The sequence below is a fragment of the Saccopteryx leptura genome, chromosome 8, assembly GCF_036850995.1.
Source record: "Saccopteryx leptura isolate mSacLep1 chromosome 8, mSacLep1_pri_phased_curated, whole genome shotgun sequence".
Taxonomy (NCBI): domain Eukaryota; kingdom Metazoa; phylum Chordata; class Mammalia; order Chiroptera; family Emballonuridae; genus Saccopteryx; species Saccopteryx leptura.
The window spans coordinates 76,189,908-76,217,359 of NC_089510.1; the positions used below are offsets into that span (position 1 = coordinate 76,189,908).

At 38.0% G+C, this 27,452-nt stretch overlaps 1 protein-coding gene across 4 annotated transcripts in view; it reads right to left on the reverse strand.

Moving 5' to 3' along the window:
- Nucleotides 1-27,452, reverse strand: part of KCNMB2 (potassium calcium-activated channel subfamily M regulatory beta subunit 2) — a 293,224-nt gene that overhangs the window by 190,033 nt on the left and 75,739 nt on the right. Inside the window, exon 1 of one of the 4 annotated variants that reach the window (XM_066347072.1) lies at nucleotides 21,903-21,994. The exons of the other annotated variants lie outside the window; for them this stretch is intronic. The gene's annotated coding sequence lies outside the window, so the exon portion shown is untranslated. Of the gene's footprint in view, nucleotides 1-21,902; nucleotides 21,995-27,452 lie in introns of those variants that run through there. 4 annotated transcript variants of the gene reach the window in all.

Consider the following 27,452-nt stretch of genomic DNA (forward strand, 5'->3'; position numbering starts at 1 on the left):
CTTTTTGTCTTTGTATTTTCTTCATGGTACCTGACAGATGGTGGGAGTTCAGTATTACCTATGTGAAGGGATAACTGACTCTGCAAATAACTTGCTGTATCAACTATCTTGCATGAGTGGGGAAGATTAAAGATAGTTATTTCTATGCCATTTAGGACAGCCAAATATACTGATCTTCTGATTCAAACCCACCATCATGAGCCCCTCTAAAATGGCTAGTCACCTCATTTGACTGGTGAAGAAGTGAATCAAACAAGACAAACTGACATAACAACTGTACTTGCATGCCAGTGTGATCAGGTCACACTGGAAATTAGTGATACACTTGAAAACTTCAGCCTTTATTGTCTTGATCTCCCCTTTTTACCCTTAATGAAGTTCAACTAAAAACTTGAAATCACAGAAAATGATGGAATTTAGGTGTAAAAATCTACTTTATAATTGTTGAGAGAATGTTCTAAGTTAAACTCCTAATAATAATAATGTTTCTATTTCTATTTTGCTTCAAAAAAGCAGTTTCTCATCCATCATTTTGCTTAGCCCTGAGTGGCTAATGTGAGGTACACAGGGAGGGAGTGCAGTCATGGGGGTGGGTGTTATTGCCACGGCACTCGGTATGTGAGACCATAGAACTGGAGAGATGTCAGATGCACTCGGTATATGAGACCACAGAACTGGAGAGATGTCAGATGCACTCGGTATATGAGACCACAGAACTGGAGAGATGTCAGATGCACTCGGTATATGAGACCATAGAACTGGAGAGATGTCAGATGCACTCGGTATATGAGACCACAGAACTGGAGAGATGTCAGATGCACTCGGTATATGAGACCACAGAACTGGAGAGAGGTCAGATGCACTCGGTATATGAGACCATAGAACTGGAGAGATGTCAGATGCACTCGGTATATGAGACCATAGAACTGGAGAGATGTCAGATGCACTCGGTATATGAGACCACAGAACTGGAGAGATGTCAGATGCACTCGGTATATGAGACCACAGAACAGGAGAGATGTCAGATGATTTACCAGCATTATACAACTACTACTAGTTGAATAAACCTGGCTAAAACTCTGATCTCCCTTCCACATTCACCTTGCTAGACTTTGATTTCTCATGGACAAGTAAACTCATTGTACAAAAGAAAACATTTTTGCTTTTTGTTCCTGGAGACTATTTTCATCATTTGACTCTTACAATCTCAATGTCAAAGTATCTCATGTATGCATTTCTACAACAGTCACTGGCTGAAAGTCATGTTTGTAAAAAACTGAAACTCTTATCTTGATTGTTTTTCCCCAAACAAATCTTAGAGATACTTAGAATAAACTACTGTATATCATTACACATAATTGTAGTAATTTATTTTACCTGGGGGCAAAATTCTAACTATTTAGCAAGTCTTATAAAAATCTCCAGATGGCTTAATTATACCACTTTAGGAACCAAGAGTATAAAAATAAAATGGATAAATAACCACAATTTTGAAACATGCAGAGATTCAAAATGAAAGTAAGAAAGTTTGAGTCTTCAAAAATGAGATTGTTTTATTTAATATCATAACCCAACAAAGTAGGAATACAGGAAAACTTTCTCAGCTTGATAAAGAACATATACAGAAAACCTATAGTGAATATCACAGTTAATGATGAGAAACTAGGTACTTCTTCCCTAAGATCAGGAACAAGGGAAAATTTTTCTCTTACCGCTCCAATTCAACATTGTACTGAAAGTCTCAGCTACTACAAAGGGACATGAAAAAGAAATAAAAAGTAGATAATTTGGGAAGAAGAATTAAAACTGTCTTAGTTTGAAGATGATGTGATTGTCTATGTAGAAAATTATGAAGAACTGACAAAAAAATCTCCTAGAACTGAGAAATGATTATAGCAAGGTCTCAAGGTACAAGGTTAATATAACAAAGTCAATTGCTTTGCTACATATGAGCAATAAATAAATGAAACTTGGCCCTGGCTGGTTGTCTCAGCAGTAGAGCATTGGCCAGGTGTGTCAGAGTCCTGGGTTTGATTCTTGGTCAGTGCACACAGGAGAAGTTACCATCTGCTTTACCACCCCTCCCACTCTTTTTCCTTATTCAGCCATGGCTTGCATGGTTCCAGTGAATTGGTCCCAGGTGCTGTGGATGGCTCCATGGCCTCTGCCTCAGGCACTAAAATAGTTCAGTTGCTGAGCAATGGAACAGTGGCCCCAGAGGGGCAGAGCATCACCCCATAGGGGGCTTGCCAGGTGGATCCTGGTGGGGGTGCATGCAGGAGTCTGTCTTTCTGCCTCTCTGCCTCTCACTTAATAAAAAAAAGGAAAAAATTAAACTTGAAATTACAGAAAAATAGTACTATGTACTATTGTACCAAAAAAGAGAAATACTTAGGTATAAATCTAACAATATATGAATAAGATCTATATGTTGAAAACTACATACTACTCTAATGAAAGAAATTAAAGAAAACCTAAATAAATAGAGAGGTAGTCTATGTTCATGGATTAGAAGACTTAATATTAAGATGTTAGTTCTTCCCAACTTGAACTATAGATTTAACACAATCTCACTAAAAATTCCAAAAGGCTGTTTTATAATTTTTGATAAGTTTATTCTATGGTTTATATGGAAAAGTCAAAACCTAGAATCATTAGCACAATACTGAAGAAGAACAGGACCCATACTACCTGATTTCAAGACTGACTATAGAGTTAAAGTAATCAAGACAGTGTGGTACTGTTGAAATAATAAAAACATAGATCACAAAACAGAATTGAGAGCCCAGAAATAGACCAAACAAATACAGTCAACTTGACAAAGAAACAAAGACAATTCATGGAGAAAAAGTAGTCTCTTCAACACATAATGCTGGTCCAATTGCTCATCCATATGCAAATAAACAAACCTACACATAGATTTTCTGACTTTCACAAGGTGACCTTGGGTTTGGTGATGTTTTTAGGTATAACCCAAAGCAAAATCTTTGAAATAAAAAGTGATATGTTTGTCTTTATTAAAAATATTATTTAGTAATTAAAAAGAATGAAATCTTGCCACTTGTATCATGAATGAACCTAGAAGATGTTATGCTAAGTAACATAAGTCAGAGTTAAATACCATGTGATTTCACTTATATTGGGATTCAAAAAAATAAAAATAAAACAAACAAATGAAACAAAAAGCAACAGGCTCATAGATACAGAAAATAAACTGATGGTTTCCAGAGGGAAGAGGTGGGGGTGAGAGAAAACGTGAAGAGCAAAAAAGGTGCAAACTTCCAGTAATAAAATAAATAACTCTCAAGGAGGTAATGTACTGTACAGCACAAGGAATAGAGTCAATAACATCATAGTAATTTTGTACAGTGACAGATGGTTTCTAGATATACTGTGGTGATTATTGTAAGATATATAAATGTAGAATCACTATGTTATACACCTAAAACTAATATAATAAATGTTAACTGTAATTTTGAAAAATAAGAAGAATTTTGGCTCTGTGAGTTGGGGATTAATTTTTGTACGTAATCTTAAAATTTTAATACAAATGAGTTTTCAGATATATATAGACAAGAAAAGGAGGACAACTTTGAAATTTATCCATAGAGATTACATCTTGTGCTCATTTCATTGCATTGCATTGCAGTGAGTTGTGATATATAAAGTCGACAAGAGTGTTAGGGTTTTTTTCCTTTTTAATATTTTAATATTATATGCTGCTATTTTCCTTCTGATGCAAGGGAAAACAACCAATATTTATTGAACATCTGTTCTGTGTCAGGTGTTGTACTAAATTCTTAAATATGAAATGGCAAGTAGAAATGTTTTCCTCTCCCACTCCCAGCCATGTGCTTACTACATCCTCATACTGCTCACTGATTTCATTTCTCATTCTATTCAGAAATAATAGGAGTCTATTCTGCAGGACACACAGACCAAAAATTTGACCAAAAAAATAAAGAAAATCCTTTTTTTTCAAAGGTCCTTTTGATATTTCATAGGACTAAATTGTGGACATGGGTGCGACTGTGTTATGGTGGGTCCCATTCTTTTTTAATGTTCCAGGAGGCCTTAGAAGTTAGTGATGACTCATGGAGAGTAGAAGTGTGGGAAGGAACGTGCAGTAGGAACAGGCACAACATGGGACCAGGTGGAGAGGAGCCTCTTTTCTCAAAGGAAAAAGTTACTCTCTTGAGGGGAAAGAGCCTGGGTAGGTTTACAGAGATACTAGTTTTACTTATTTCTATTAAGAACTCTGCCCGGCTGGTATGACTTTAGCCATTTTATAGATGATAAGCTAAGTCTCAGAAAGGATAATAATATGTTCAAGATCACAAAACTAATAGTAAGTAGCAGAGACAGGATTAGACCCTTGTCTATCTCCAAGGCCAATACTGTCTCTTCTCCACCAGGGGCAGTGTGGTATAATGATTAAATGGATATCAGGAGTCCCCAAACTTTTTACACAGGGGGCCAGTTCACTGTCCCTCAGATCGTTGGAGGGCCAGACTATAAAAAAACTATGAACAAATCCTTATGCACACTGCACATATCTTATTTTAAAGTAAAAAAACAAAACGGGAACAAATACAATATTTAAAATAAAGAACAAGTAAATTTAAATCAACAAACTGACCAGTATTTCAATGGGAACTATGGGCCTGCTTTTGGCTAATGAGATGGTCAATGTCCGGTTCCATATTTGTCATTGCTAGCCGTGACAAGTGATATGATGCGCTTCCAGAGCCGTGATGCGTGCATCCTGAGTCACTGGAAATAGTACTGTACGTGAGTGACGCCACATACAGTACTCCAGGAGCACAGGATGTGGATGCTACTCTCACTGACCACCAATGAAAGAGGTGCCCCTTCCGGAAGTGCGGCAGGGGCCAAATAAATGGCCTCAGGGAGCCACATGCGGCCTGGGGGGCCATAGTTTGGGGACCCCTGACTCTAGTGCCAAGTTACGTACTTCTGCTCACTGTTTGGAATTTCCTTTTATCAGCTGTTTAACCCTGGATAATTTATTCAACATATTTGTGCCTCAATATTTCCATCTGAAAAATGGTGAAAATCCTGTTACCTCATCAGATTTCTGTGAAAATGGAAGGAGATAATTCATAAGCTTTTAATATATTATGTGATACATAATTAAAGATCAATACATGTCAGGTAGAATTACTGTAACATGACTTTGCTTTTGTGATAAACACCAAAAACTATTTTACGATGTTACCTGAATTCATAGGAATCAAAAACAAAAGAAAAAAAACAAAACAAAAACCCATCTGGCCAAAAATTTGAACCTTGGAAAGGCCATAAATAAATGACTGACTAATCCTATTTTAGAAGGCTTATTATGGAAGGTGTTCCAAAACAATTGATAGTCTCTATCAGAATAGCCTGTCTAAACTACCCCTTTATGTATATGCTCTTTACCATATACTTCCTGGCTGAGATGTAATATTTTCATATCTGTCTACTCTAATAAATTAAATCTACATATGAATTTGGACAATAATATATACAAAGCACTACATTAGTTACTCCCAGGGTTCACATGAAATATTTTAAGACAAAAAGTGAGATGTATCATAAAAGAGACATATATTAAATTAATCTACAGGTATTTGGAAGTAGGAAAGATTGCTCCCAGCACGGGGATGTGGAGATTAGAGAAGAGGTGGCATTTCATTGGTGCCTTGACTCAAGGGTAGATTTAAATGTGTAGAGAAAATGGTGACAGCTATCTAGAAGGGAATAAAAACAGGAAAAATATAAAAGAAGGACAATAGAGTTCAGTAAATTAGGAGTAAAAAACGATTAGAAAGAAACAAACAAACTGTAGTAATGATCCCTGAAACATGGTGGACTTGCAGACTCAGAGACCTAAAGTAACCACACAGGATGGTCTGAAATGACAACTTTTTAACTAAAAACAGTTCACAGTGGGTAGTCATGTCCTAGGGAGGTATTTTTCTCTCCTTAATCTAGCCTGTCATCTTTTACATCTATAATAAAAACAAACCTGATAACATGAGGGTAATCTTCCTTTCTTACTCCCTTCAGGGCAGACATCCCCAAAGAGCAGGAACCAGCAAATCTCTTCATTGTTATTATGATCATGTTAATTAACTTAACTATTTTATTCCTACCTGTGTAAAAGAAGTTTCAGTATATACATTATACTTTTTACCCAACCCCAGAGATTTCCCTGCTTTGCTTTCCCCCACCTCCCTAATCTATCACCAGTCAATTTCATGTAATCCCCTTACTTCTTCCTCTTTGACTCTGATGTATAAAACAAGTGGTGAAACCACCATTTTCTGGAGCACTTTCTCAATCCGTTGAGACTGCTTCCTGGCAATTGTAGACAGTTTGGTTCAAAGAAACTCATAACAAAATTCTTAAAAAAAATAAAAAAGAAAACAAACCAATAAAAAGAATTTGTTTTACATCAGGTTGTGGGAATCAAAATTTCATGCAGAGGCTAAATGGTACAATGGAATGTATTTAAGAATAATGGGACCTGACCTACCCTTTGGGAAATAAGTCTGGTGAGGAGGTCAATTAGGTATTGTGGAAATCCACAGTGAGGTCTAGACTAAGGTGCTGATGGTAAAAGTGACGTCTCTGCAGTGAATTGTGGAAGTAGAACTGAGGCAGGATTGAGCCATGTTTGGATGAATTTCCAGGGACAGAAGAGGAGCCTAATAAATTTCAAGGCTGTGTGGCTAAGAGGTGCTGGAACTCTCAACAGAAACAGAAACAGTAGAAGAGGATGGCAGAAATACTGAAATCACAGTGACATATCATAAGTTTGAAGTCCATAAAGAATCTCCAAGTAAAATGTCTACTAAGATGTTGGAAAAAAGAAATGGTACATTAGAAATGGAAAATAACTACCATATGCAGAGTTCATTGGGAACCCTGGGCTGCTTCTACTATTCTTGTGACTGATCGGTGTCCCCAGGTTTCCTCTAAGAGTTGTCAGGCTTCACGAGCCTCTTTCCCGTGGTTGCCTTCATTTTACTTATGTTAGATCATTTACGTTCACCAACCCATAGGATGTTAGAATCAGATGGTGTGGGACTTCAGAAATTCTCTTATTTTTTAATTTCACTGTAAAGATGAGGAGACTAAAGATCAGTGTAATTAGGTAGCTTCTAAGGGTTATTAGATATTGGTGAAGGAGCTGCTCCCTCCCTCTGTTAGTCATGAGATAACTCTCTCCAAAACTTCTCTTTGTTGTAAGATACTGCTGCTCACTCCTATGTCAGAAGAAACTCCTGAACGCATGAAAATAAAAAGCAACATTAAGAAGAAACCCTGTTCTTGGATAGAGGTTCCAGAAGGCTTCTTCAAGTTACTAGTGTTGCACATTGTTTCCATGAAGTTGAACACAGAACACAACGCTTCCGTATGAAAGCGTCATGGTGCATGAAAGCATCATGGAATGAAGAAGGATGAGGAATTGCACTTGTTCTTTCTCATTATATGGGATATTTTAAGTTCCCAACACCCAGTGATCTCAAAAGACAATTCATGAGGGCATGGGTCCCTCTGTTTGCATTTTTAGATGATACCTTCGAGAGACATAATTCACCTAAATCAAAGGAAAGTTTGTGTAAGAAATATTTGCTATGATTTCCTGGGTTGGGGTTGAAAAATTGGGGGGAAAAAGACAGTGATTTATTTGTCATATTTATATCACAGAATCTGACCACATCAAGCACTCAAACAGCGAATTATTTGTTATGTTTAATAGTAAACCTGAAGGCCAACATTACTGTAGTTTGGTACCAAAGAACCAGCCATGCCCTGAAAGGGGTACGCAAGTGGAGTATCCTTTCTGCAAGTGGAGTGTCCATTCTGCATCTCAACAACAGTGATGTCAATGAAGTTATGAAACTCCAGCAATAATAATTGTTTGTGTACTAATGACTAGGAATTAATAGGTAACAAGCAATAATTGAAGTGTCGGGTTTTTATAATTATAATAATTTATCATTTATCACACAGTGATCTTGACAATGATAATAAACTGAAAAATAATTTTGTGCTAAAAATATAAATGTTGAAATGTGGCCATATGACCCTAGGTGTGAGTGATTGGTTTGTGAAAGAGACACAGAATATTGATCGGGATCTGAAGTTTCTCCCTCTCTGACTTGCCAAGCAGTGTGGGCGAAGAAGGCATTTTTGACACAAAAGGCTGAACAGAGCTGTGTTACGAGTGACAAGAACCTGGTGTGGGGAACATTGCAGGATGCCAAATGATACTTTAATTAATTTATAAAAATCTGTGAAATGGAACCTCTGAGAGCTATTCTACTGCATCTACATCTAAAGCTATCTTTTGTTTTCCCTTCTGCCTGCTGAACGAAAACTGAGCTCATTGAGATGAAGTGTATGTGTATATGTTTTTGTATATGTACCTATGTTAGGGATGTTATAATTATTGAAGAACAGAATTGCATGTCTGTTGGAGACTCATCTTAGTAACCTACATGTCCCCAGGCCTTGCAAGCCTATTGGTAGAGAGAAGAACAAATCAATATTTAGTATCCAAATTGTGCTGGCTCATAGCTTTCCCCATTTCAAGCACACTGGTAAAATACCCTTCCCAGCAGGTACTTTGGCTCATCTCCCAGGCTGCTGAGCACCTGCTCAAGCAAGTCTCTGTGCATAGGGCATGGCTGGCCTTCCTCCAGCCTTTCCGCTGCAGAAGAGCATGACCTTGTCTAGGGCATCATCTCCTGCCATTTCCGAAAGCTGAAAACTTCCATACCAGAGATCAATTATTTTGATCTCTATTGTCCAGGAGCCCAAATATGTTCCATGTGGATAGGGAGAGGGGAAAATTTTTCTCTCCACTGGACTAAACCTGTGTCCCTGAACCTTCCCCTGCCTCCAGGTCTCCTGTTTCACCCCGGGCCTGGGGACACTAACATCTTCCATCTCACAGCCCTTTGCATTAAAGTTCACCAGTTCAGAGGCCTGCAGACCCACAGACACTCCATAAATTTAATCTCCGCTGTCCCTCCCACCTTCTTACAGATTTCCCCTAAGATCTCATATCAGAAAGATGGCTGCTATTCATTTCGGCTGTTGAGGAGTCTAGCATTGGGTTTTGTACCATTGAACCCAATCGCACTCTGGATCTTAGTTTGATCCCAGGGATTTCTGAGTGGACTCTGTGAGCTGCCTTTTTTTCTTGACCTAGGCAGTCTTTGTGCTGTAATGTTCTTGTTTTCTATGGAGATAAAGGCAGAGGGAAACACCCAACAGTCAGATGGGGCCCTGCATTTTGAGCTTCTGTTTTGAGATGTGTACATCTCCTGTGGCATCATGCTCAAAAGGAAACAAAAGCATCAGAATAATATGGTTTTGCCTCCCAGATGATGTGGAATAATTCATGATTTTAATTAAACTGCTCCAAAACCTGTTGCAGTGTCAACCTGTTGCAGTGAATGCAAACTAAATAAGCCATATTTTTATATTAATGGAAAACATTTTCTAGGCAAAGCTGGAAACAGTGCATGCCATGGAGGTGTGACTAGAATTGCTGTTTCCTCTGTAGGAGAGTTAACATCTAAATTCATTATGCTGGGTATGCTTATATATGGGTTGAGCCTTGTATGAAAACACTGAACTCCTTAGTAAAATCCAAAGTAGTTAGCCAAAGGAGTGTCAAGAGAAGCTGAAATCCATAAATTAAATTTGAGTCAGGAGCTTTACTCCTACCTTCTTTCCACCAAATCCTTAAATTTGAATTGCAACAGACAGCACACCTGAGATTTGAGTTTCATTTTTTTTAATTCTTTAAATACCTGGCTCTAGTGAAGGGATGATTATGCATCCATCTATCCATCCACCCATCCATCAGTGTCTATCATAAGCTAATTGTACCCAAACATGGGTAATAATAAGGAATCAGGGTTGCCAGATACATAAGCAGACATTGGGTAGTTTTGCTGGCTTGCTGTGGGTGTTGGGGTAAAATTCATACAGGCTCCTTTGACTAAGAAGCTTGGGTTCTCTAAGCCAGTCTTCCAGCACAGTCATGATTGATAACACTAATAACTTGTCAGCCTTTTGTTGGCCCATGTTAAGCAGGAAGCACCAGTGTGAATGACATCTTTACCGAGATGAATCTCAGAAGGCACTGAGAGGTTTATCAGTCACAGGGATGAGTGAAACTGAAGTGGAAAAGACAGCAGGACAGCTGGGTACTACATGGGAAGCAATTTTCACCTTTAAGGACCATGTTAAGAAGAAAAGAAAGGGTCTTAGCCTTTCTTGAAGTTCAGTTATCTGAATCTTTTTGAGAGTTAAACTTCCATCAGGAGACAGTGGGAACATTTCTTTTGTCTTAGGTGTGTGTCTTTGCCTCACTCACTGATCATTACCAAAGAAGGTATTCCACATAAATTCACTTTTCCAGACAATTTTATTTTGCTTCTTAAAACACTAAAGCTGGTAAGGCATTCATGGAAATTTTTCTAAAAACTAATCTGACATTACTGACCTAAAGAAAAGAGCCCACTGATGTTGTAGAACATATTGCTCGGCAGAGCTCAAGCTCAGGTCCCCATTCCGCATGTCAACTTACATCTACTAATACATATAGTAGTTTCTGTTTTGTATTGGGGAAGGTAGACATAGGAAAGAAAGATGAGAGAGGGATAGAAGGAATGGCATAATGTCCATTGTCCTGTCACTTCCTTGGATTTACTATAAATTGGAATCCAAAACCTATAGTATAAGGATAAGAAGCTGACACAACTGTTTTCAAGAAAGAGTTTGTGATATTCCACACCTAACCTAAGCCTAGTGGGGGTTCAGGTGACAAAGTATAGCAAATAATTTAGAAGGGGGTCAATCTCTCTGTGACTTGAATCAACAGATCTAAATAGTCCATTATCTTGGCATTGGTGATGGCTTTATGAGGGAGATTGGGGGTGGCAATCTTGTTGGAATGGGATCCTAGGAAACATTTTGGAATTGGTTGTATGTTCAGACACACATTTTTTACTTAGATTGTAAGTTTAGTTGGCAGTGGGTGTTAGGAGAGTATTGAAGGAAATTGTTGGGAAGGGAGGAAACTGAAGTGCATGTAGGTTACCTCTAATAACACATTGCTTTCCTGGTCCTCACATGAACATAAATTGTTCAATGATAGCAGAGTCTCTTAAAGCAACTTCAGGGAAGTGGACTTTGTGGTCGTTCACACTTGGAAGTAAGGGCAGGAGAGAAGCAATATGGTGGGTTCTGAGTGAGGGTGAGATCTTCCCTTAGCATTGGAGAGTCAGAATTATTGGCTATTTCCACAAGCCAAACCTCACCACTTCTCCCTCTTGGCCTTACATTTACTTCTTGAATTATTTGTGATCACTTCTTATTTTTTTGAGGTCAGAGTTTCTTATTGATCATTGTGTATCTATCAATGGCTGGCACAAAAATTTTCACATAGCAAGTAATCAATAAATATTACATAACAAAATACAAAGATGACTGTGGTCTTAGAACATTGGTCGCCTTATTCCCCAGAGCAGGACCCTGGTTATGTTGCTCTAGACCTCCCTGATTCATGATAGAAAAATCCTAATGTGATTTCAATGTCTCTTATGCTTTCCAAACAGCCCATCCGCACCCTAACCAGATTAGACCTGCCAAATAGGTCTTGATGTGGTAGGCAGTTAAACAGACATGAGCAGAGCAAGGACTATTGGATAGACACAGAAGGCCATGAGGGCAGAAAGCCCATTGGTGCCTAGCAATAGGAAAAACTGGGAAGACAAGGATCTTGCCCACAGAGTAACCTTTCATCTACTAGCATATTGCTGGTCGTGCAGTTTAGACCCCCTGATTTCATATCTCTGGTCATGCAGTTCAGACTCTTCCCTGACCTTTCTTCCTCTGGCATGTTACTAGTCATATGGATTAGACCAGTGGTTTTCAACTGCTAGTCTTTAATCCTCATACAATATCAGATGGTTAACTCTTTTGTAGACCAGCATGAAATTTCTGGCAGATTGGCACTGGTTCACAGACCAGCAGTTGAAAACCACAGGGTTAGACCTCTTTAGCAAAGGCATGAACAAAGACCAGCAAATAGCCCTTACTCATGAACCCCTAAGGGTATAATCTAGACCTCAATTGTGTTTTAGCTACAGGCTGAGAAAAGCAGCAAAACCAAATATGCAGTGCCACAGCTGACCTCAGGACCAGCTGCATCAGTGATCACCTGCCCTGGTGCTGACCAGTCAGTGGAGACCACACCCTAAAAGGACACACCTGGAGAGCTAATGAATATTCCATTGAGATCGTCCCTTGAGAACTCTCCTAAAATCTCCACCCTTAAAAGACCTTAGGATGGAGGACCCAGTTTGCTCTCCGTCCAGAGAGCATGTCCATGCCTTTCCTATCCCCCATCCCCTCTTTTTCCTCCACAGGCATAGTAGATAGTGGCAACTTGTCCCAGGCCAACCTCTGATCTTGTCACCAAGGCTCCCTTTTCTCTGACTTCCCAGTGAGCCAAAGGAGCCTCTAGAATAGCTTCTTCTATTCTAGACTCTTCCTTGTTTCACTGTCCACAGCTTTATTAAACTTACTCTCAAAATTACTTGGACTTGTGTTGTGAGATTTTTCCTGCACAAAGTCAAGAATGCACATACTACTGGCCGGCCCTAGCCTGACCAAAAGGGCCAGGTCCACTGTCCAGTAACATTGATCTTAAACTTGATCCAGCCACTCAGATGTTTGACAAAGAATTTGCTCTTTACAACCCTAACTCCCAGTAGAGATTGTCCCTTCTGTGTTAATTTTTCTTACAGAATTTTTTTTTTTTGGTGATTTTTTTTTTTTTTTTTTGTATTTTTCTGAAGTTGGAAATGGGGAGGCAGTCAGACAGACTCCCGCATGTGCCCAACCGGGATCCACCCAGCATGCCCACCAGGGGGCGATGCTCTGCCCATCTGGGGTGCCACTCTGTTGCAACCAGAGCCACTCTAGCGCCTGAGGCAGAGGCCACAGAGCAATCCTCAGTGCCTGGGCCAACTTTGCTCCAATGGAGCCCTGGCTGCGGGAGGGGAAGAGAGAGACAGAGAGGAAGGAGAGTGGGAGGGGTGGAGAAGCAGATGGGCACTTCTCCTGTGTGCCCTGGCTGGGAATTGAACCCAGGACTCCTGCACGCCAGACCAATGCTCTACCACTGAGCCAACCGGCCAGGGCCAGAATTGTTTTAAATTCGTTTTTGCTTGCTCTATCACAGAACCTACTATTTATGATAAAGAAACAAATCATAGTTAAAAAAAGAGGTGTGAACAAATGTACAAATATAGGAAAATTTAGGACCATCTGGAGAATAGTGTGGAATTCAATATGACTAAAAAATGCATAAAGAGAATCAAAGAATAAAAGTTTGGCAAGCTAACTAGGGCTTGGAATGAGGAATTTGGAGTTATAATGTAGATAATTAAGAGTCATTTAAAATATTAAAGAAAAGGAGTGTTCTGAATAAAAATGTTTATTACATACATTGAATTCAATTAATTAAATTTACTTTAGTCAACAAGCGAATGTTGTATTATTGAGATAATGTCAGAAGAAAGTACTTAATTGGACAGAAATCTTATAGTGCTAATAAGTAGTCCATACTTGCAGACCATGAGCAATTTAAAACTTGGTATTTTTTCTTAGATATAAATAAATGGTTAAAAAGTATACACAATCAGACATATTCTGTCTAGGGCAAGCTAACTAGAATTCTTTAAAAGACTTAGGCATTGAGCATCTTTCTTTCTCTAGCATGATTACTTTCCCCCCAAATCCCATAAGACTATATAGTGTTTCTTAATAGATAAGCTGGGAAGGTGGTCTCACATGGTGTAGTCTATTATGTGTTCCTAGTGGGTCTATTTGTAGTGTCATCTCCCAATAATGGTTCTTCAGTTCATTTGAATCATACCTTGAACTGGGCACTTACAAAACCTTGTTATTTTCTCTATAGTTTTAGACTGTAATTCACTGAGAATATTGCTAGATCACAATCATTAAACCTCATTCTCTTATCTCAGAAGTGATGGCTAACCTACCTTCTCCAGTATTTGACCTCATGTATTCTCCGATCTGTGGTCTGTGTTATAGGAAGTTAAATGATAAATTAAGTGCACTTTCATTGGTGGAAACAAGAATAATTATTTTTCCTTTCACAGGTTTCCTTTACAAGAAATATTCATTAACAAAATCAAGTGGGGATAGAAACTGCTATTCACAGAGGAAAGCCAAGTGCTCTTGACTCCCTCCTGTTTTCAGCATTAAGCATTGGTGCAGAATCCAAGAGTGGAGGGTTTAAGGAGGAGGGTGTCAGAAGAAGGGTGGGGACCGGTGGAAAAAGTAGCTGTAACAGTCACATGACAATTTAACTCTAAACTCACGTTAGAAGTATAGGTATGAATGTAATTTTTTAAATGTTAAAAATATGGAGCAAGATCTTGTGTAGTTAATTTAGAGCTAAGCAGTTATCTTAATTAAAACTAGTTAAATGGTTTGTTGGCACTCATGGGCGTTGGCCAGAAAATTCACAGGGTTGCTTCCATGCAGTCACAGTGGTCTTCTGCACCGGTTTCTGGATTTCAAGCTTCATTTTTCTTCTACCAAAATTTATATTCTTGCCTTTTCTTTGGAAAATCAGTGACTAAATACAAGACCAGCATTCTGGATTGTACAGAGTGGTATCTCCATAACACCGTCATTTCTCTTTGAGAAGCAACAACCAATTCAAATACAATGTTATCAGATTAGTATAATCAGGGTTGAATGGGCTCATAAAACACCAATGGAGATAGAGCAGTGTAATCAGCAGCCACGGGTCCATTCTTTTACACCTTCGACCTTAAATCAAATGATCAGCCTGATGAGAGAAAAATTAACAACAGGTTTTCAGGGACAAAGTTGAGGAAGTACTTGAATAGTAGGGGGAAAGTTGCTTCCTAGAGAATGCTATTATCAAAGTGAGATAAGCCAAAATGAGATACTTTTCTGATGCATTTAAAAGAACATATGTGAAAGTCCCTTAAAAAATATAAAGACTAAGGGTTTTGAGTTACAGCATCAGTCTGTTGATGAAGCTCCCAACGGAACAGAAAAATGTCCTCTTAGGACATTTTATTATAACTCCCTAAATGGATATTTAAAGCTACATAGTCAGACTTCAAAGTAGTTTCAAAGGCAAAATTCATGAAAGGACGTAGTATAAATTGATCTTAATATTCTTCTTGTAGTTGTACATGTAAGGGAAAACATTTAGTGATAACCAAAAGATCAGGGCCATCATAAATGAACATAAAGAATTTCAATTTTCCTTTCTGGATACTTCAGAAGCTTTGGATTTTAATAGAAATGAGATAAAATAAACTTCAAAGTTTGTAAATAATCTAGCTAACTCAAGTCTTTAAATCTCAATGAGACAATCAATAAGATAATATTAATAGTAGTTCACTATTTTACAAAGGAGACATAAGCTTTTCTAAATTACTTTTATAATCTTGGATTTCACCACTGACAACTGTAAGGCACTACTGTTTTATAGTAATAATGACCACTTTCAATGCTAATCATGAGCCAGTTACTTTATTTAAATTATTTTATTTAATCCTTCCCACCGCTGTATGTGGAAAACTTCATTATAATTTTTACTTCATGGATGAGGAACAGATACTCAGAAATGTTAAATAACTTGCTCAGGTCTGACAATTAATCAGTGGCAAAACTGTTTTAATTGAAATCTCTCTGATTTCAAGTACCCCCTTTTTTTGGCAAGAACTTTTATATTGCCAGAGTGAACACTGTCAGCAACAGAAGTTTATGACCCCTGATATCTGAGAAAGGTAACAAAGTGAACAAATGTGTGTTGAGCATTTTCTATGTGCCAGGTCTGTCAACACAGTGTGTCTTTAAATCCTCACAACAGAAGAGGAAGTGGTCCAGAAAAATTAAGTGATGCCCCGATTCACCTACCAAGTAGGTGGAGAGTTGGGATTTGAAGCCAAGGCTGTTTGACTTCTGGTTTTATCTTCTCTCCCGTATTTCACATTCTTCGTAGTAATGCATGGCATCCTTTCTGGCGACCTCTATTCTCTACGCTCCTGATAGAACTTTCGGTATAGGTTCAAAAATGGAAAGTTATTTGAATTCTTCTAAGAAACCTCACATTCAAGGTATTATGCAAATTACTAATATAGAGGTCAAATGAATCACACCGGGTAAATGATGTACTATCTCAATGAGTATGTTTAAAATAGAAAATTGACTCTAGGCAACATTACACATTTTCCACAGTAGAATTTTCTTTAGTCAGACATTTTAGCAGAGACATAGTGCAGCTGCAAAAATGAATCTGTGTTTTCAAAAATCTAAGGCAATAACAAGAAATATTAAAAAAATTGAGCTGATCATAGATTGGGTATCAACCAATCAAAGGATAAAAAAATAGATATACTGGAAGTAGGTTTTATTTTGTTTTTAATTCTCTGAGATTTGATTAAAGGGGAGCTAGGATCTGTTCTTGCTTGAATGTTCATGGCATTTCAAATTTGCCTTGGCATTGTTCAAGTCTCCTATGGATGAGGGACCTTGGATGAGCTAACAGCTCTGGGAATTGGGCCCGGATAGGAATAACAAAGAAGTGCTAATCCACATGAAACTTGGGTCTCTGAAGTGGGCAGCTGCATCTGATGTAATTTCTCAACCCTGTGGTGCTACTGTCCTTTGGGTATCCTGTGACCTGGGACCTTCTCTCAGGAGAACTCCTGGGCAGATGTTCTCCCTATGAGATTAGATTGAAGACCTGCCCAGAACTCAAGGAAAGGGCTAGCTGGGGTGAATCCCATGACATCATGGATGTCATATCACGACATTTTATGTGCAGGCCTTGAATCAGTCCACCAGTATTGATTTGGACATATCTAGAGGGCATTTTTTTTTCCCCAGAACAGAAGTTGGTGCAGAGGCAAACCACGAGTGAAAACCTGGAGTGATTACACAAGCTTGCTGAACCTTAAATCAAATCCAAACAGTATTGTTTTTATTTTCTTCTGATCTGGGAAATGAAACTAAAACCAAGTTTTTAAAAAATCAAACCCTAGTAAACCAGTTTGAACCTGTGACTGATTCAATGAACTGGAGCCAGACTGGAACATCAAAAATGTTTTCTAAATCACACATGAGTCACCTGAATATTATTCAGTTAGAGTCCCTGGTGCCAAGTGCTTTTACTATCAGAACTAAATTCACATGAACGATGCTTTCCTGCTGTCTATCTCTCTGTGTGGGGGCCAAGATATTGTAAGAAGCATTGGTAGCAGAACAGGGAGAGAGAATATCTACTAAATTGGTGTTCCAAATTTTTCTCTTAGCTGTAATTTTTTAAATCAAACAATCTCTGACACTGAAATTCAATGTAAATCAGATAAATGTGGCCCTGTGCTGTTTGAAGCAGAGCCCGAGATTCCAAGCCAGGCAGCTGGGCTTGATGCCCCTTTGCAGAATGCCGGCACACCATGGAACACAATTTGAAGAGCCCTGAACTAAATGATATTGCTCAGGACTTGGACTCTTTGGATCCCATCATTCCCTTTGCATAGATGATTCCCACAGTACTATCTTGACATCTCTCCTGCGTGCTAACTCCACTTCCAAATGCTATCCCAATTCCACTTGTTTTAAAGTGACAACTGTTCTTCTGATTAATCAGGCTTGTAACTCAGTTAAATCATTCAATTTCTTTCTTCTTATATCCAACCAAGAAAGAATCAGTGTTCTACCTTGCTCTGGTCTAATTAAAGCCCTTTAGGTTGGTGTCAGGCTTGGTCTGTGATGCTCTACTCAAATTTGGGGTGAGCAGTGGGGTTAATAAGGAGTACTTGGACAAGAAAGGAACCAGCAAGTGCCTCAGAGAAGGAAGCAGAGCAAAGCTGAGCAGCAGTTAGGTTTTCAGGAGTCACTGCAAGGCCAGAGCTTATAACTGGGCAACTCAGAACTGCATCGTCAGTGGTGACGGGTTAGAGCCCATGCACAGTAACTCTCCCCTGGTTGTCTTTAAGACACTCTGTGGCCTCCTGCAAATATAGAGAGCTAAGTTCTTTCTCCTATTGGATCTACCACTTTTTAGCCATATGGCCTAGGGAAAACAACTGTCTGAGATTCATCATTTTTAAAGGTAAAATGATAATAGTTCCTTCTCTGCCTCCTTGAATTTGTGCTTAGAATTAATCAAAATAATAATGCAACATGCATCATAAATGCTAAAGTACTCTGTGCGTGGTGGTGGTATTAGGTGGTAAGCGCTCTAGACTCAGCCTTTCATTTGTTCAGTCAGTCATTTTAATATTACCAGGCACCCACAGTGACTGGGCACGATGCTAAGCACTTGGCCAACAGTGGTAAACACAAACTCCATCTCGTAAGACAGATCCTGCCCCTACAGAGAAGGTGGAGAGGCAGATTTTAAATATATTATTACACAACTAATAATAGTTTTCAGATACTTACTATGTGCCAGTCTTGTTCAAAGCCTTTAAGTCATTTAATCCTTCTAACAGCTCTGTAAGAAAGGCAATAATATTATCCTGTTCTACAGATGGGGAAACTGAGATCTTGTACATACTTGTAAAGAATGTAATGTAATAACCGATATTATAAACCCACAATAAATGTTAGTTTATAGCTATTGATTATGATCAGTGTGATGAAGGAAAAGTACAAAGTTCTATCTGGAACAAAGGAAGCTCTACCAGGCATCCCCAAACTATGGCCCGCGGGCCGCATGTGGCCCCCTGAAACCATTTATACAGCTCCCGCCGCACTTCCGGAAAGGGGCACCTCTTTCACTGGTGGTCAGTGAGAGGAGCACTGTATGTGGCGGCCCCCCAATGGTCTGAGGGACAGTGAACTGGCCCCCTGTGTAAAAAGTTTGGGGACCCCTGCTAGTGTCTACTAGCAGAAAGGGCCCGGACAACACTCCTGGCAGAAATATTTAAGTTGAGACCCAAAGAATAAAATAAGAACAAAGGTGTTAGAGAAGGGAAGAGGGAGCAGGTTGTGTAAGGACCTGGGCAAGAAGGCCTTTAGCTGCTTCCAGGAACAGAGTGGAAGCCAGTGTGGCTGAAGGCCAGTGTGGTTGGAGCTAGAGAGGCAGGAGTGGGGAGCTAGGCTGGAGTGACAAGGAGGGGACTTTGCCTGTTCCTTCCTCCTCGTTTCCATTGCCAGCAAGCTAATTAGAGCCCTGTTATCTCAGTCCTAGATTATTTCAATGGACTCTCTTATATTATCCATTCATTGAGTATGTACCTGGTAGAGTAAGTCTTTAAGCATTCCTTGTATCATGGCCCTGCCCTACCAAAAACACCTTCCAAAGTTTGCCGTTGTCTATCAAACTGCAAACTCTATTAACCAAGCTTGTACTGGTACCTCCAAACTGGCTTCCTCCTATTTGGGGTCTTTTCTATCACAACTTCCTTTCACATGCCCCAAACTCTTATCAATCTTGCTTCACTCTTCTCTGCCTGGACTGCATCCCTCTTTCCTCTTTGTTCCAGTCTCAGCCTGTGTAAGTCCTGTCTCTCTTCCAAGGTTTGTACCATATGTTATCTTCCACGAAACCATCCAAGGTCATGCCAGCCAGAAGTTATGTCCTTGTTCTTAAAATGCTCTACATTTTTGGCTGTATTTCCTGGATATAATTTTTTTTTCTCTAAAAATAATGGAAATAAAAATTTGTCATTTTTTTTGTAAATTAAAAGACTATATAAAAATGTATTAAAATCATTAATACTATTATTCCATCTAGCAACTGTTAGGATTTTGACATATTTTTTAGTTGCATACATAGAAGTTATAAACTTAATTCTCATATACCTTTCATTATAATCTCATGTCCAATAAAACTCCTTGAAAATATTATTTTGAGGGCTGCATAATATTCAAGTGTAGAAATATACCATAGTGCATGTAACAATTCCTCTATGCAACTTCAGTTTCTTTATCTTTCAAAAGAGTTAATGAGACTTGAAACCATAAAACTCTTAAAAGAAAACACAAGAGCCAAATCTTGGACATTTTCTCTTAGTGATATATATATATATATTTTTATGTTATATTTCCTCGGGCAAGGGAAACATATAAACAAAAAATGAACAAATAGAGTTACATCAAACTAAGAAGCTTTTAAACAGCAAAATAAACCAAGAAAATGAAAGACAATCCACTAGATGGGAGAACATAGTTGCCAAAGATATATCTGATAAGGGATTAATATGAAAAATTTATAAAAAACTCATACAACTCAGCACCACCCTTCCCCAACAATTCAATTAAAAAATGGGTAAAAAATGGGTAAAGACCTTAATAGACACATCTTAAAAGAAGACATACAGATGGCCAATAGACATGTGACAAGGTGCTCAATGTAACCATTAGAGAAATGTAAATTAAAACCACAATGAGATACCACCTCATACCTGTCAGAATGACTATCATCAATAAAACAACAAACAACAAGTGTTGGTGAGGATGTGGAGAAAAGGGAACCCTCGTTCAGAGTTGATGGGAAAGCAGATTAGTGCAGCCACAATGGATAAATAACACCAGGGAGTTTTCTCAAAATATAAAAAATAGCACTGCCTTATGACTCATGACCCAGTAATTCTACTTCTGGATATATATCTGAAGAAACCTGAAACACTAATTTGAAAGAATATAGGCACCCCATGTTCATTGCAGCGTTATTTACAACAGACAAGCTATGGAAGCAGCCCAAATGCCCTTAAATGGACAAGTAGATAAAAAAACAGTGATACATAGATTCAATAGAATATTACTTGGGTATAAAGAATGAAATCTTAACATTTGCAACAACATGCATGGACCTAGAGGGTATTATGCTAAGTGAATTCAGTTGTTTAGAGAAAGACAAATACTAAATGATTTTACTTAATATGTGAAATCTAAAGATTAATATAAACAAGCAAACAAAACAAAAACAGACTCAGAGAACAGACTGATGGTTGCCAGAGGGTGGGGGATTGAGGGACTGGGTGAAAAAGGTTAAAGGATTGAAAATTACAGAGTGGTAGTTGTAAAACAGTCATGGAAATGTAAAGTACAGCATAGGAAATATAGTCAATTATACTGTGATAACTCTGTATGGTGCCAGTTTGGTACCGGAAATATCAGGGGCAACACTTTGTGAAGTGTATGACTATCTAACCTCTGTGCTGCACACCTGAAGCTAATACAGAACAATACTGAATGTGAACTGTAATTGAAAAAAAAAGTAAAAGCTCATGGCATTATTTGATAAAGCAGAAGACAGAAAAATGGAAATATTGATAAATCTTAAACTAAAATTAAGAAATTTTGTTGTTTAAAAGTCAACAATAAGAGTTCCGCTTCCAGTAAAGAGTAAAAGAAAAAAAATCAATGTAAATGTCTATCTCCTAGGGTTGTTGGGAAGATTAAATGAGACATATGTTAAAGTTCTCGCAACAGTAGTTTGAACATGGTGGATGTTCAGTAAATGATGATCATAGTTGCTCTTATTTGGCCAGAAATATTTTCCATAGTTGATCTGCTCTCAGCTGAGAGATAGAGTGAATAGAGGGGAAAAACAGGGCGTGTTATTATATAAGGGGCTTTTCTCTCTGCCCCTAAAAAAAATCATGGTTCTGTCTATGAGAAACAAAAGGCATTCATTTCTCCCACAAAAAAACAATTCTTGGTCTCAGTAAAATTTATTCAAGAAATTTGTACTTTTAACAATTTGTTGGGTCAAAGAAGTAGGTTGTAAGCTTTAGTGAAAATATGGTTTAGAGATGATGGCAGTTAAATTCACTTACGTTTTCTGTGGCCCTTAATTTTGTATGTAATTTAGACTTTGGACTTCTCCAGCCTGTTTGTGGAGAGCAGCAGTACCTTTGGGTCTAGGTTTTTCATCTTCTAATCAATCTTCACAATAAAATATCATAGAGGTAGTCTTATTTTATCCATTTACTTCTAATCTGATGATTCCCATCCCTCTAGGTGTTTAGTCTATAACTCTTAGATTGCAACACCTAGCAGCCATCTTTTACCAAGAGTGACATAGTCATTTAGGTGTTCATTTACGTTTCTATCCTCTGGCACAACTGAGCAGGCTACTTGAGGAGTGACTTCCACCATTTATTCTTAGAGGAAATGAATTTATTTATTGTATTTTTTATTTTTCCATTGAACGAGAGAGAGAGAAGCATCAATTCATTGTTACAATCAGTTGCTTAATTTAGTTGTGCACTCATTGGTTGCTTCTTGTAGGTGCCCTGACTGGGGATTGAACCTGGGACCTTGGTATGCTGGGATAATGCTTAATCCACTGAGTCACCTGGCCAGGGCTGCAGTTCTGTATTTTAAAGATATCTGTAATACCGGCAGTGAATGGAAGGGAGGGTATGAGGTCTTCTAACCTCACTGTCCTTCCTCCACCACCATAGGCTGCAAACTCTGAAGCCAAGGGCCACCCAGTGCTCTGTTCTGTGTCCTCAGAACCTGACATCTGGTAGCTATGCTATAGGTATCTGCTGAGCAAATGTATGATGACTATTGCATCCTCACCTTGACTAGTACAGAACCCTTTTTAGGATGTAGGCTTTAGGATCAAATAGAGCTAAATTTTAATTTCAGTCGTTCCCATCCCTGGCTATGTGTTTCTGGACAAGTCATTTATCTTTCCTGGTCCTAATTTCTTATCTAAACAGAGGGGACTTTAAGTCTCACCTTATCAGGGGTCTAAAGGAAGTAGTATATGTGAGAGGGCTTGCCGCATGGTGTACATACAATAAAAGGTGTCTTCTATGTCTTTTGGAGACTTCCCGATTCAAATTCTGGATTTTTTTTCCAAACTCCATTTTTTAAAATTCTCACTGCCTCTCCTCTCTCTGATACTAAATTAAAAAGAAGTCACAGTTAAGGAAAAGCTGTGGAAAGCCATAGAAAGATAGAAAATGGCAGCAGCACTGAGATTTTCCAAATCTCTTTTGAATTTTCTTTCAGTAACTTTGATTCTACATATCTGGGTTTCTGTATGTCAGGCAGACAGATTACCTTCTCTTAACCTCCTTATTTCTCACTTTTGAGCTGTAAGTGGGAAGGAGGCATAAAGAGAGTGACAGTAAATGTCAAAAGTCTACATGCTTGTCCCTGAATGCAAGAATGTGGTTCCCTGCACCAGTCTTGTTAGCTATGCACCTGGTCTGTCTTTATCTTGAAATCAGTGAAGTTAGAGATGCTATAGGGTAGATGGGTCTGCACACAACAGTGGTCAGATGGGTTCTGAGGATAAAATAGCATCATTCATGTAAAGAAAACCTTAATATGGTATCTGAAACATGGTGAGCCCTAATAATAGTAACTTTGTGGTGATGATGATGGTGGTGGTTAGAAAAAAAGCCCCACCAAAACAAGTAAAAAAGTATTATTTGTGCTTATTTTGTTTTTAATTTAAAAAATTAACATTAGTCAACAAGAGTACATAGATTTTGAGAAAACACCTCCACATCATTTGGTCAGTCAATTATGTTGTGTACCCATCACCCAAAGTCAAATCATCCTCCATTACCTTATATTTGTCCATCTTTATACTCCTCCCCCTCCCCCATCCTCTTCCCTATCCTTCCTTTTTCCTCCCCCTGGTAACGACTATACTCTTATCTATGTTCATGAGTCTCAATTTTGTATCCCATCTATGTAAGGAATCATAGTTTTTAAGTTTTTCTGATTTACTTATTTTACTCTGTATAATGTTATCAAGGTCCATCAATGATACTACATCATCGTTTCTTATGGCTGAATAGTATTCCATTGTATATGTGTACCACATCTTCTTTATCCAATTCTCCATTGAAGGGCACTTTGGTTGTTTCCATGTCTTGACCACTGTGAATAATGCTGCGATGAACATGGGGGTGCATGTGTCTTTTTTTGTGTGTATGAGAGGCAGAGAGAGAGACAGAGAAAGGGATGGATAGGAACAGACAGGAAGGGAGAGAGATGAGAAGCATCAATTCTTTGTTGCAGCACCTTATTTGTTCATTGGTTGCTTTCTCATATGTGCCAGATGGGGAGCTACAGAAGACTGAGTGACCCCTTGCTCAAACCAGCAACCTTGGGCTCAAGCTGTTGAGCCTTGCTCAAACCAGATGAGCCCGCGCTCAAGATGGTGACCTCAGGGTCTCGAACCTGGATCTTCCACATCCCAGTCTGAGTATCTATCCACTGTGCTACTGCCTAGTCAGGCAGGGGGTGCATGTGTCTTTATGTACCAGTGTTTTCTGTTTTGGGGGTATATACCCAGTAGAGGGATTGCTGGGTCATATGGTAGTTCTAATCTTAATTTTTTGAGGAACTACCATACTTTATTCCGTAGTGGTTGTACTAATTTAAATTGTGCTGATTTTTAAAAAAACACTTATTGAGGAATGATTGACACATTAAAAGCTGCACATATTTAAAGTATAAAACCCAAGTTTTATTTACATTAGGTAATTTGTTTTTTTAAATGTGTAAAAGCAAAAACTTTGTATTGGTTAAATTATTTTCTAGTTTTTTATTTATTACCTATAAAAATAAAATAAAATGTATTATTTTAAAATTATAAATACTATCTATAAAATGTTTATCATAAATTTATCTATCTTTTTTTCCCTATAGATATACACACATTTAAAATATCAAGAATGATTATGTATTTTTAAGGGGGTTATTTTAAAATTTCTACTCTTACACTTTTTGAAAGCATTTAACTTTTTAAAAATGATAACAATATTTTTTTAGAACAGCACAATGATTTTAAAAGAAAATTAACAAACACAATCAGAAGCAAGTATTTTAATATCTTAGTCATAATTAACTGTGCATCATAGGAACTTGGATAATTCTTATTTATTTTCATGTTTCTTTTAGAACATAACACACACTCTATAAAAACTACCTTAAAGAGTCCCAATAGCTAGGCAAACAAAACAAAAAATAAAACATGTCTGCCTACCCTGCCTCATGGCAGATGTCCTCAGTGAGATAGATGGATGTCTACCTTGTTCTACAATCTTTCTAGGAAAAGAAATGGAATTATTCCTCTGGTCATTCACTCTGACCTAGACTAGTGAGAAAGAAATGTATTGGGAGGTAAGATATTTAGGCCCCATTTTCCATTTTCACAAATGGTTTTGTATCAATCTGTATGTGTGTCATGAAAAATTACTCTCTCTTCCTCAATTTTTCCATCTATGAAATGGGGATTAGGCCCTGGCCGGTTGGCTCAGCGGTAGAGTGTCGGCCTGGCGTGCAGGAGTCCCGGGTTCGATTCCCGGCCAGGGCACACAGGAGAAGCGCCCATTTGCTTCTCCACCCCTCCCCCTCTCCTTCCTCTCTGTCTCTCTCTTCCCCTCCTTCAGCGAGGCTCCATTGGAGCAAAGATGGCCCGGGCGCTGGGGATGGCTCTGTGGCCTCTGCCTCAGGCACTAGAATGGCTCTGGACGCAGCAGAGCGATGCCCCAGAGGGGCAGAGCATCGCCCCCTGGTGGGCATGCCGGGTGGATCCCGGTCAGGCGCATGCAGGAGTCTGTCTGACTGCCTCCCCGTTTCCAGCTTGGGAAAAATGAAAAAAAAAAAAAAAAAAAAAAAAAGAAAAAGAAATGGGGATTATTAAATCAACCCTACATATATTTTATGGCTGCTTTAACAAGAGAATAAGAAACAATTTGAGCATTTTAACTTTAACACTATGTGCTGACATATGAAATGATTTTTACCAGCCTGTGGGTGAAACTATAAAAACTTCTTGGATTACAAATCTCTTAAAAGTCTTATTTTCTTTCCCCAAAAAACACTTTTGTGCTGTTTGCTTTCCTTTAGAAGTTTAAATTTAATTTTCTAATTCTGTCCTGTTTTGCTCTTATCTCCCTCTGAGTCTCTATATCCTGTTGCTATCTACAATCTCATTTCTTCTCAATATATATTTTCATGTTTGTTTAGAGTGATTCATATGATGGACTCATATATTTTAGCTCTCTTACTCCCTTTGTGGTCCCTGGGTTTTCTACCACATCCACACTGAAATTATATTTAAAGGAGAATTTTAGAACTAACACAGAAATGGCACTTCAGCAAACTGAGTAGCAACATGGATCAGATCCCACACATGTTGCTTTACTCTTTTCATTAAAGTTTTTAAGGAAATTCTGTTTTTAAAAGATTGTGTTAAAAAGATACCAGAACACAGTAGGAAATTACTCCTGTTAGATACTCATTAGTTTGACCTCAGGAATTATAAATGATTTCTTTGTCTTCAAGATTTGTTGATAAATCAATTAGCAAATCTGAAACATATGAACATGTACACACATTTTCTGCACCAACTTTGAAGGCCAGATGCTAACTTTCTTTTCTAGTATGGCAATCTTATGTATAAATTCTCAACTACAGTGAAATACTTCCATTACCAAGAATGAGAAACACATAGCTTTAATTGTAGTTCTGAAATTTGAGCACTTTAAGAACTGGAAATTAGCAAGGTTTTACAATCAGAGGTTTAAAGACATTTTAAATGCATTTTGAACACAAAAACATTAGTTTTGAGCAGGCAATAACACACCCTATCCACAATCCTTCTTTTATTTTAATTTCTTAATTAATTATTCATTTCCTTTCAACCATTACATACACTTCAAATTCTTTAGAACTTTGCCAAAAGTACATACATTTCAAATTCTTTAGAACTTTGCCAAAAGATCTCTCTCCTGGAAAATGCATCCCATTGGCCATTGTACTGTCTCTTTCCTTAAACCTGACTCCCCATTGAGCTTCTTTGTTCATCCTTAGTATTATCTTAACCTTTCTATAAGAGCCCTATGCTGCAGTGGAAATAATACTGGTCCTAAATTAGACTCTGTGTCTAGTCCTAAAAAACTACTTGACAGTAGGCAAGGTATTAGATCTTTTGAGCCTCTTTTTACTGATCAGTAAAACAAAGTGGGTTGGATTTAATAATGTCTAAGCTTTTGTCAACTTTATGAATCTGTTGACTATAAAGCATTATTCAGAGTTATCAGTATAATGAATCATGTTTACAGAATTCTTAAGCTAGTGAGGACCTTAGAGATCATCTAATTAAATTGAGTGATTTTATTTATTGGGAACCTGTTGGATAAATGATTTGCTTTGTGTCAAATAAGTTAGCAAGCAACAGGACCAGATTCTGGGCTTTCTTAAAGGCAAGTAACTTCAAGATAAATATACTTAGTTACCAAAAAATCAAATGAATGATTTATTAAGGTAAATGCTAGCAAGTTTTGGTTAAAATAAAAACTTTTTGGATTTCTCCAAGTTTAAAAATAAAATCTTTTCACCCAAAGTTG